We start from the raw sequence: 8,916 nt of genomic DNA on the forward strand, positions 1-8,916 counted from the left end.
AACCTGTCCATTCTCCCCCAGTGCTGGGAATTCGGGATATTAACCTTGGAAACAGCAGGAGCAGCCGGGATTAACGCGAGTCCTGCCTGGCATTCCCTGCCTGCTGCTCCGGTATCCAGCAGCCTCTGGAAGCCGCCTGAGCTTCTCCTGGGTTTTTTTCTTGGAAACACCAACACAATTCCTGGGATCAGCTCTTGTTAAGAGGGCAGGAAAAATTAATCCAGAGGAGAAGGCAAAGGAAAAAGCCAAATTCTGTGGGGGCAGCAGAACACCCCAGAGCAGGCTGAGATGTCTGTGCTCTTCCCATCCCTGTCCCCACTCAGAACCTGGAAAAGGGGGGTAAAGAGCAATAAATTGGGTGCAGAAGGCATGAAACCACCCCTGCTGGGGATTTTCCTGCTCTCTGCATCCTCCCTCTCACCTCTCTTCCCACAGTTTTCACTCCAGGCCAGCGGGGCCAAGCCCAGGAGATGCCCAGGGTTGTGTGACCACTCCTGGAGGGGACACAGACGCTGTCCCAGAGACACCAGGATGAGGGTGGCACATCCAGCTCGGCCCTGGGCAGGGAGGCAGCTCCAGGAACATGGAGAATGTTCTGCCTACAACAGCTGCTGGAAGTGTCTGAGCAGCAGAATCCCTCCAGCTGTTCCCGGGAAAAGGAGCTCAGAACAGGAGCAGGACTTGGCTCCCCTCAGAGCAGGGAGAGGTTTAAGGAGGAGAGGTTTTCAGGTTTAAAAGGAATTGGAATATTCCTGTTAAAATAGGAAATTGTTTGGCCAAGACCGGGCTCTCATCACTGCCTTACTCCACCTCACCCCTCCTCATCCCCATCTTCATCCTCATCCTCCTCATCCTCATCCCCATCCTCATCCTCATCCTCCTCATCCTCCTCCCCATCCCCATCCCCATCCTCATCCTCATCCTCATCCCCATCCCCATCCTCATCCCCATCCTCATCCTCATCCTCATCCCCATCCCCATCCTCATCCTCATCCCCATCCTCATCCTCTTCATCCTCATCCTCATCTTCATCCTCATCCCCATCCTCATCCTCATCCTCATCCCCATCCTCATCCTCATCCTCCTCATCCTCCTCCCCATCCTCATCCCCATCCTCATCCTCATCCTCATCCCCATCCCCATCCTCATCCCCATCCTCATCCTCATCCTCATCCCCATCCCCATCCTCATCCCCATCCTCATCCTCTTCATCCTCATCCTCATCCCCATCCTCATCCTCATCTTCATTCTCCTCATCCCCATCCTCATCCTCTGCTGACTGAACCCTTCCCACATCTCCACACTTTTATCCAAAAGCACTCCCCACTGTGCCCTGGAAATAACATCATTAATTATTATTATTATAATTATTAGGAAATAAGGTCATTAATGCACACGTTAATTAAAAACTGTGGCTCTGTCCAAGGATTGCTGCCTACTGCCAAAAAAATGCATCCAAAGCCATTTCTGATCCCCCAAATCTGCCTGGGGATAATCCTTCAGCAGACACAGAGTGTGATCCAGCAACGATAATAATAATAATAATAATAATAATAATAATAATAATAATAATAATATCAATAATAATAAATATAAATATAAATGTAAATATAAATGTAAATATAAACATAATCATAAATATAAATATATAAATATAAATATATATAAACATAAGCATAAATATATAAATATAAATATATAAATATAAATATAAATATAAATATAAATATAAATATAAATATAAATATAAATATAAATATAAAGTGTGTGCTCAGCAAGGGGTGTCACAGTTTTGGGCTGGGATGGAGGGAGGTGTTAATTACAATTAGGTTAAAACGAACCTAATTCATCCCCAAAAAGTTCATCCCTCGTGGAGATTCATCAGCCCCAAGGTCCCATCAAATTCCCCTCCCTGCAGGGATTTCAGAGCCTGGAATTCCTGCCTCTGGAATTCCTGCTTTGGAATATTCCTGGTCTGGTATTCCTGGTTCTCCCCCTGTTCCCCTCAGGAATGTTCCAGATCCTGTTTTTAGGGAATCATCACAGAACGGGTCTCTCATTCCACCCAGGGAGCAGCATCTCCATTTCCCTCTGGAATTTCTACACCATTAAATCTCCTGGTAAAATGTGGATTTATTCCCCAGTTTTCCGTCGTTTTCCCAGGGCAGAGCCCCCTGGAGCTCCCGGCGGGCCCTGCCATGGACCTGCCCCGGTGTTTGCTGCACCTTTGATGCCCTGGAGGAGCCGGGGATGGCTCAGACACATCATTAGCAGGAAATAAAAAGCCTGGCGGGTTGTTTTTCACAAGGATGAGCCCTGCAGCTCCCACGCCGCTCCAGCAGAGCTTTTCCAGCCCTAACAAGACTTGGAGCTGTGGGGATGGCCTGGAATGGCTGTGTGGGCAGGGGGTCAGGGCTGGGGGCAGCAGCAGGAGCTGTTTGTGCTCCTCCTGAAGGGATCTCAGCTTTGGCACCTCCAGCCCCGGTGAAAACTGCGGGAACAGAGGAGGAGGGAGGATGCAGAGAGCAGGGAAAGATTCCCGCACGGACACTCTGGAATTCAGGCTGTGGCACCTCCTGAAGCCAAGAACTGAGGCCAAAAGGCGTTCCTGGAGCTAAAGGGAGCACAGGGGTTGGGACTGTCCTGCCAGGAGGCTGCAAATCCCTGCTCCAGACCTTCCAGCACAGGTGGAAGAGGGGAGGACACACGAGCCCTGGCCGGCAGTGAGGGATCAGCCTGAGCTCCAGGACAAGGATCTCATTCCCTCAGGACTGAAACCCCTGTTGTACCCCTCACCTTGGCTTTGGGGAGGGTTTTTATCCCCTTTTCCCTGAGCTGTGAGCGCCCTGCCTCCCCCTGGCCCCTGAGCAGCACTCCCAGCACTGCTCCCTCCCTCCACCGGCAGGACAGGAACGACTCCGGGAGGGCTGGGAATGAACAAATCCAACCTTTTAGCAGGACACAAGAGCCCCGAGCATCAGCCATGGGGTGATCACACAGGTCCTGACACCCAAAGTGTCCCTGCAGCTTCCCCCTCACCCCTTCCCCATTCCCCCCTCTCCTTGTTTGTTTATTTGGCCATCCAAGCTCACAGCAGCAGGGTCTGGCAACCCAAAACTTCCCCTGGGGAAGAAGTTCTGGCATCCAGTGGCCAAGTCAGGAGATGCTGGAAAGTTGCTCCGAGCCTGTCTCATCTCAGGGCTTGACATATCACTGCTGTCCATTTCCCTTCCCAAGGAAATCTGATTTGTTCCAAAGTTTATCGTTTCAGTGACCTAATCCCAGCATAGTTGTTCCTGTTTGCCTTTAATTTACTGCCGCAGCTTGTATTAATTGATGGATTGCAGAGGGTTTGAGCCAAGCTAATTGTTTTAGGAACAGAAAAAAAAAAAAGGAAAGGAGAAAGAAAGGGAGATGTGAGGTCCCTTTAGTGGATTACGGAGGGATTCGGAGGGGGAAGCGGCAGCCACCGGGAGAAAGCTCCAACCAGGAGCAGCTGTCTGGAGAGGTGGAGGCTCTGCAGCCAGGAATAACTTCCCTGGGATGACCTTGGAGTGGGAGAGGAGGGCTGGGATGGTTCCTGTGCCTCACCCCTCTGGCTCTGCGCTCACCTGAGCCACTCCTGTCCCTGGGTGATGCTGGGGACCGGGGGAGCTCCCTGAGCCAGGGGAAAGGGAAATGTCACCATCATCCAGCAGGGATGATCCAGGGGAGCACGGGCTGCTCTGAGCAGCTGATGGAGCAAGTCCTCCTGGAAGGATCCCACCCGTGGTGGATGTGGGAGGCACTGGGAGCTGGCAGCAGGGAATTATCAGGTGTAAATCATGGCCAGTGGCCCTGATCCCCTCCTGGGAGAGGGGATGGGCTCTGTGGATGAGGAACAGCAGATCAGGCTCTGGGACCTCGCTTTAGCAAGGCCTTTGAGAGTCCTGTAGTACCAGAGAATGGAACCATGGAATGGTTTGGGTTGGAAAGGACCTTTAAAGCCCATCCCAACCCTGCCCTGCCATGGCAGGGACACCTCCCACTACCCCAGGCTGCTCCAAGCCCCCGTGTCCAGCCTGGCCTCAGACACTTGCAGGGATCCAGGGGCAGCCACATCTCACCACCCTCATCCTAAAAAACCTCTTCCTTGCATCTCACCCCGATCCACCCTCTCCCTGTTTAAAACTGGGGGTTATGAGCTGGGTCCAGTCCCACGGAATCCTGGGGTGAGGGAGGATTTGGGATCTCCTCTGCCCTCCCTCATTTCCTTTCCCCCCATCCCTTCCACCCCTTCCTCCATCTCCCCCAGGAAAAGCAAAGCAGAAACAAAACCGGGACCTCTTCAGGCAGCAGAGAATCCTTTTGGAGATGGGGGTGAGAGGAGGGGACAGCCCCCGAGGAAATCCCACTCCCAGGAGTCCCCAGCACAGCATCACCAGAGTTTTCCAGGCAAGGAACACTCTCCTCGTTCTTTCCCTGGCCAAACCCCCCCTTTCCCATAAATCAGCCCCGGCTCTGTCAGCACGGCTCTCGCAGAGAGGTTGATTTATTCAGGAGCAACACAGGGAGTTTCCAGATTCACACTAATTGCTCTCCCAAATTACTTAATAGTTGAAATTGCAGTCCTCTCTTTGGAAATCATCTCAGACAGCTCAATAAAAAACTATCAGCGGAGAGACGACTGCAAATTGATAAAGTCTTTGAGACGAGGGTAGTATCATTGTTGTCTGGCAAATTTATTCATCTGAAACCCAAACGAGGAGGATAAACAGCCTGGCTCGGTGAGAAAGACACCACCCGCTACAGACTTGCTCAATTTTCTCTTCCAGAGCCGCTCTGATTACTCGGAGAGAGAAGAGGCAGCGCTGCCGAAAGCAGGCAGCCACTGCAATAAATCGCTCCAGCCTTTCCCTCGCCGAGGAGAAACAGAATTTAGCAGAAATATAATAATAATTACAATAATAACAAGGCAAGCGCTCGTGCTGGCTCTGGCGGGAGGCAGAGGCCGCTGCTCCTCTCGGGGAGTGTGGATTCGGGAGCTGGCTGCTGGCCACACAGCTCCCGCTGCCTTCAAATTGTCACCCAGGAGGGAAGGGGAAAACTTGTTTCATTTTGGCCGCTTCCCAATTTGGCGGCCGCTCCGGGAGCGGGAGGGGAGCCGGGGGTGCGAGGGCAGAGCCGGAGGGGTGGGAGGCTCCCGGTGGGGCACAGCCCCATGGATGGAGCCTGGAGGGGCAGGAGAGCGGGTGGGTGCCGAGGGAACACCTGGGGGGGCTTTGGGGCTCTCCCGTTTTGGGACCATCTGTTCCGCGTGATTTTGGATCCTTTCCTGGTGTCAGGAAGGAGCTCAGCACCCGGCTGTCCATCCCGGAGTGACCCCACGTGTGACAGCGACAGCCCCCCCGCGTCCCAGCCAGCCCAGCCCATGGCACAGCCCCCTGCCCTCTCGGGGGCCAAAAATGCTGCTCTTTCTGCTGCTTTTAAATCCATTTCTGGAAGGTTTGGCAGGAGGGGGGTGGGGGAACGGGGTCCCTGTCACCACTGACTGATGGGGCAGCGGTTCAGACCCACAAACTCCTTCCCCTCCCGTCCCCAGCTCAGGCCATCGCACCAGGGACAGCAACCAGAAACTCCTCGGCGGCTTCGGCACGGCGCTTAATTGCAAAATACTCATCGGAGAGGCCCCAAAATCCGCCCGTTTTGTCCCCAGAGAGCAGCGTGGGAGCGAGGGGGTTACGAGGAGCCGCTGCCCAGCACGGTGCCAGGAGCCACAGGGATTTGAGAGCCAGCCCGGCCGATGGCTGCCATCTGCTCCTGGCACCTCGTGTCACTGCCGGAGCCCGACAGCGCCCGGGAGCAGGGAGAAAACAACCCCAAAACCCGGCCAGCCCCAAAAAACAGCCCCAGCCCCGCCAGGCCTCGCCGGGGGAAGCGGGACAGGGAGCGGGGAGATGCCACAAGAGCTGCCACACGGCCGGGAGGGGACACGCAGTGACACATTGGAACTGCCGGAGCCCTCCGGGGTGTTCAAAGAGCCGTGGAAGCTTCACAGCCCCCCTGTCCCGTGTTGGGGGGCCGGGGACAGGGGGGACAGAGGCAGGGTGGGGTGAGGCTGTGGGGTGAGGCTTCTCCTCGCTTCTGGCACCCAAAGGTGCCCCAACAGCAACAGCTGCCCCCGTTCCGGGAGATCCGCTGGGATCTCAGCTGGCAGCGCCCAGAGATGCCCTCGGGGCCCTCGGAGCTGCGGGAGCTCCCGGGGCTGCGGGGGAGGGATGAGGTGGCAGTGCCACGGTAAAGGGCACTCGCTCGGCGACCCGCGGGGCCACGGCTTTGATGGCAGCCCCGGCGAGGGGAAGAGCAGCTCGGAGATCCATCCCCATCCGTCCGGGAAGGCGTCCAAGGGAGCCGGCTTGGCAGAGCAGGCGATGGAAGCGAGGAGGGGGCGAGCGGCAGAGCCCCGGCTGCCAGGGCCGGGTGACCTCGGAGCCGCGGAGGAGAGAGCGGCCGCGTTTCCTGACCCACATCCCAACCCCCTCCCCTCGGGGCTCGGGGAAAGAAAAACCCTTTAAAAAAAATAAATAAAAAGAAGTCTCATTCATCATTCAGCCTCTGTTTGTTTTCTGCACTCCGCTAAGCTCAAACAAGCAAAACAGATTAGCTGGGCTCATTTGTTTCCTACTTAATTACACCTCTTCGGTGCTGATGTAATATTTCAAGATTTGGGTTGCTAAGGCTGAAAATCCACCTGCCCCCCTCCCACACCCACCTTGGCTTTTCATTCCCATCATGAAAAAGCCCAGATGGGGATTTTTTTCCGAAAAAACTCCTCTAATTATTGAGGAATTCAAGGCTCTGAATGCAGAAGCTGCCAGCGAGCGCTCAGGTTGTCAGAAGCAGATGGACGCCAGCTCCAGCTTTTGATCACAGGCTCGGAACCCCTCCCCAAAAAAACAGCGAGGAGGGGGGGAAGGACCCCGCATCTGCAGCAGCACACGGCCGCGGATAACTTTAGTCATTCCCCCTCCCTCTCCAGGATTGCTTTGGCATCAATAGGACTTCCCAGGAAGCCGGAGCAGCTGCGCTGCCGACGCAGTTTGCAGGATGAGCTCGGCGCTGGAGGAAGGAGCGCACGCCTCCCCGCAGGAGATGCTTCCCTTCCCTTCCCTTCGGATGCTTTTCCTTCTCCCTTCCCCACAGCCGCACCCCACATCCCCGCAGGTGCCCAAAATCTGCTGTGCTTTACGGCCCTGCCGGCCCAGCAGCGAGGAGAAGCTCAAGTCCCCCGGGCGGAGAAAGGTGCACCTGGGAGGGGTTTTTAAGGCTGCCGGTGTCTAAAAGGGTCCCGCAGAGCCCCCCCAGCCAGGAGGGAGCTGCCGACGGCATCCCCAGCCCACCCTGCCGAGGCCAAAGGTGCGACCGAGGCGTGGAGCAAGTGGGGCCGGCGCACGGTTGGAGATTGGGAATGATCCCCCTGGGATCCCCCCGATCCCATCCCGAGCAAACCCCTCCTGGAAAGCTGCAACTCCCGTTTCGCTGCCAACCACAGACCCTCCCACCGTCCGGGCCACCCGGAGCCACCTCCCCGGCGTGTCCCCGCCGCCCCCAGCCTTACTTGTGTCCGGAGAGAGCCTCGGAGAGGCCACCGGGCAGCGCGCCCCGCTCGCCCCCGCCGCAGCTGCCGCTTGGCCGGGGCCCGCTCCCCCCGCCCCGGGCTCCGGGTCCCGCAAGGAAGAGCAAACAAAAGGCACACACCGAGGCCATGGCTCGTCCGGAGGCACGGGCTGGCCGGAGCCAGGGAAGGAGGCGCTGGGCAGCGGCAGGAAAAGGGCTCAGCCGGCGCTGGAGCTGCGGGAGGGCTGCGTGAGCCGTGCCCAGCCGGCTGCGCGGTCCCCGCCGCCTTTCCCACGGTGGCATTGCCCCTCAGCGGGTCCGCCAGGGTCCTTGTCCCCTCACCAGCTCACGGCCAGGACCCACCCTGCTCATCGCCCCGGCCAGGACGGCCCCTGGGGCTCGCCACGCTTGGGATGGGGGAAGTCGCTGGTGGTTCGGGGGTGAGCGGAACGCCCGCGGGGCACCGGGCACCTGGCACCGGGCACCTGGCACCGGGCACAGCCCCCGCGCCTGGCCGGGGAGCTGGGTTATTCAGTAACTTCTAATCTCTCGCGGCTGGAAGCTGCTCCACGCCTGCCTAAGCACGGCTTTCAGCCGATTTTCGGGTGCCTAGGGGGGCTGTGTCCCCCGGCTGGGGTTGGGAAGGAGGGAGAGGATGGGAGAAGCTCCGGGGTTGAGTTCCAGACTCTCAGCTCATGGGAGAAGCAGGAAGAGCCCAGCAGCCCCTCAGGGTCCCGGGCACGGGGGATCAGGACTTTCCCTTCCCCAAAATGCTTTTCCCGAAGGTGCAGAGCCGGGAAAAGGGCGTTTCCACCCCACAGCCGGGCAAAGTACGGCTCTTTCCGCCCTAAACCAAAGGAATTTTATCCATCTATAAAGACAGGTTGAATTTTTAACCCGCTCCCAGAGGAGCGGGCAAGGAGCTCCTGTCCTTGAGGCGGCAGTGGGGTTTTGTTTGAAGTTGATCGGGAGATAACGGAGCTCTCCCGGAGTTTGGAAGGCTTTTCCATTGATTTTTCTCAGCTCCAAAGGGAGGGAGAGCAGAAAGGCACATCCAGGCTCCTCACCACAACCTCAGCCCCTGCGTGCCCGGACAATTAGGGCTGCTGCGTTAATTAAAGGAGTCATTGGAGATTAAATCATCCCCAGGGACCCTGTTGTCCCTGTCCCCTCCAATTGTCCCCTCCAGCGTCCGCCCAGCAGGACGAGCTGTGCCTCAATTCAACGTCAGGTTCTGCTGCACAGCCCCTGAACATCCCCAGAAACAATTTTCTTCTTTAAATTGAAGAGATTTTAACCCCAACGAGAGCCCTGAGCAGG

General features: G+C 56.8%; 1 protein-coding gene across 3 annotated transcripts in view; it reads right to left on the minus strand.

Annotated features, from left to right (window-relative positions):
• NOS1 (nitric oxide synthase 1) overlaps positions 1 to 8,916 on the minus strand; it is a 77,067-nt gene that overhangs the window by 62,101 nt on the left and 6,050 nt on the right. The window contains exon 1 of one of the 3 annotated variants that reach the window (XM_088064831.1): positions 7,738 to 7,893. The exons of the other annotated variants lie outside the window; for them this stretch is intronic. The gene's annotated coding sequence lies outside the window, so the exon portion shown is untranslated. Of the gene's footprint in view, positions 1 to 7,737; positions 7,894 to 8,916 lie in introns of those variants that run through there. 3 annotated transcript variants of the gene reach the window in all.

This window comes from Pseudopodoces humilis, chromosome 20 (genome assembly GCF_049639895.1).
Source record: "Pseudopodoces humilis isolate 2021_Gansu_Grassland_sample_001 chromosome 20, ASM4963989v1, whole genome shotgun sequence".
NCBI classification, from domain to species: Eukaryota; Metazoa; Chordata; class Aves; order Passeriformes; family Paridae; genus Pseudopodoces; species Pseudopodoces humilis.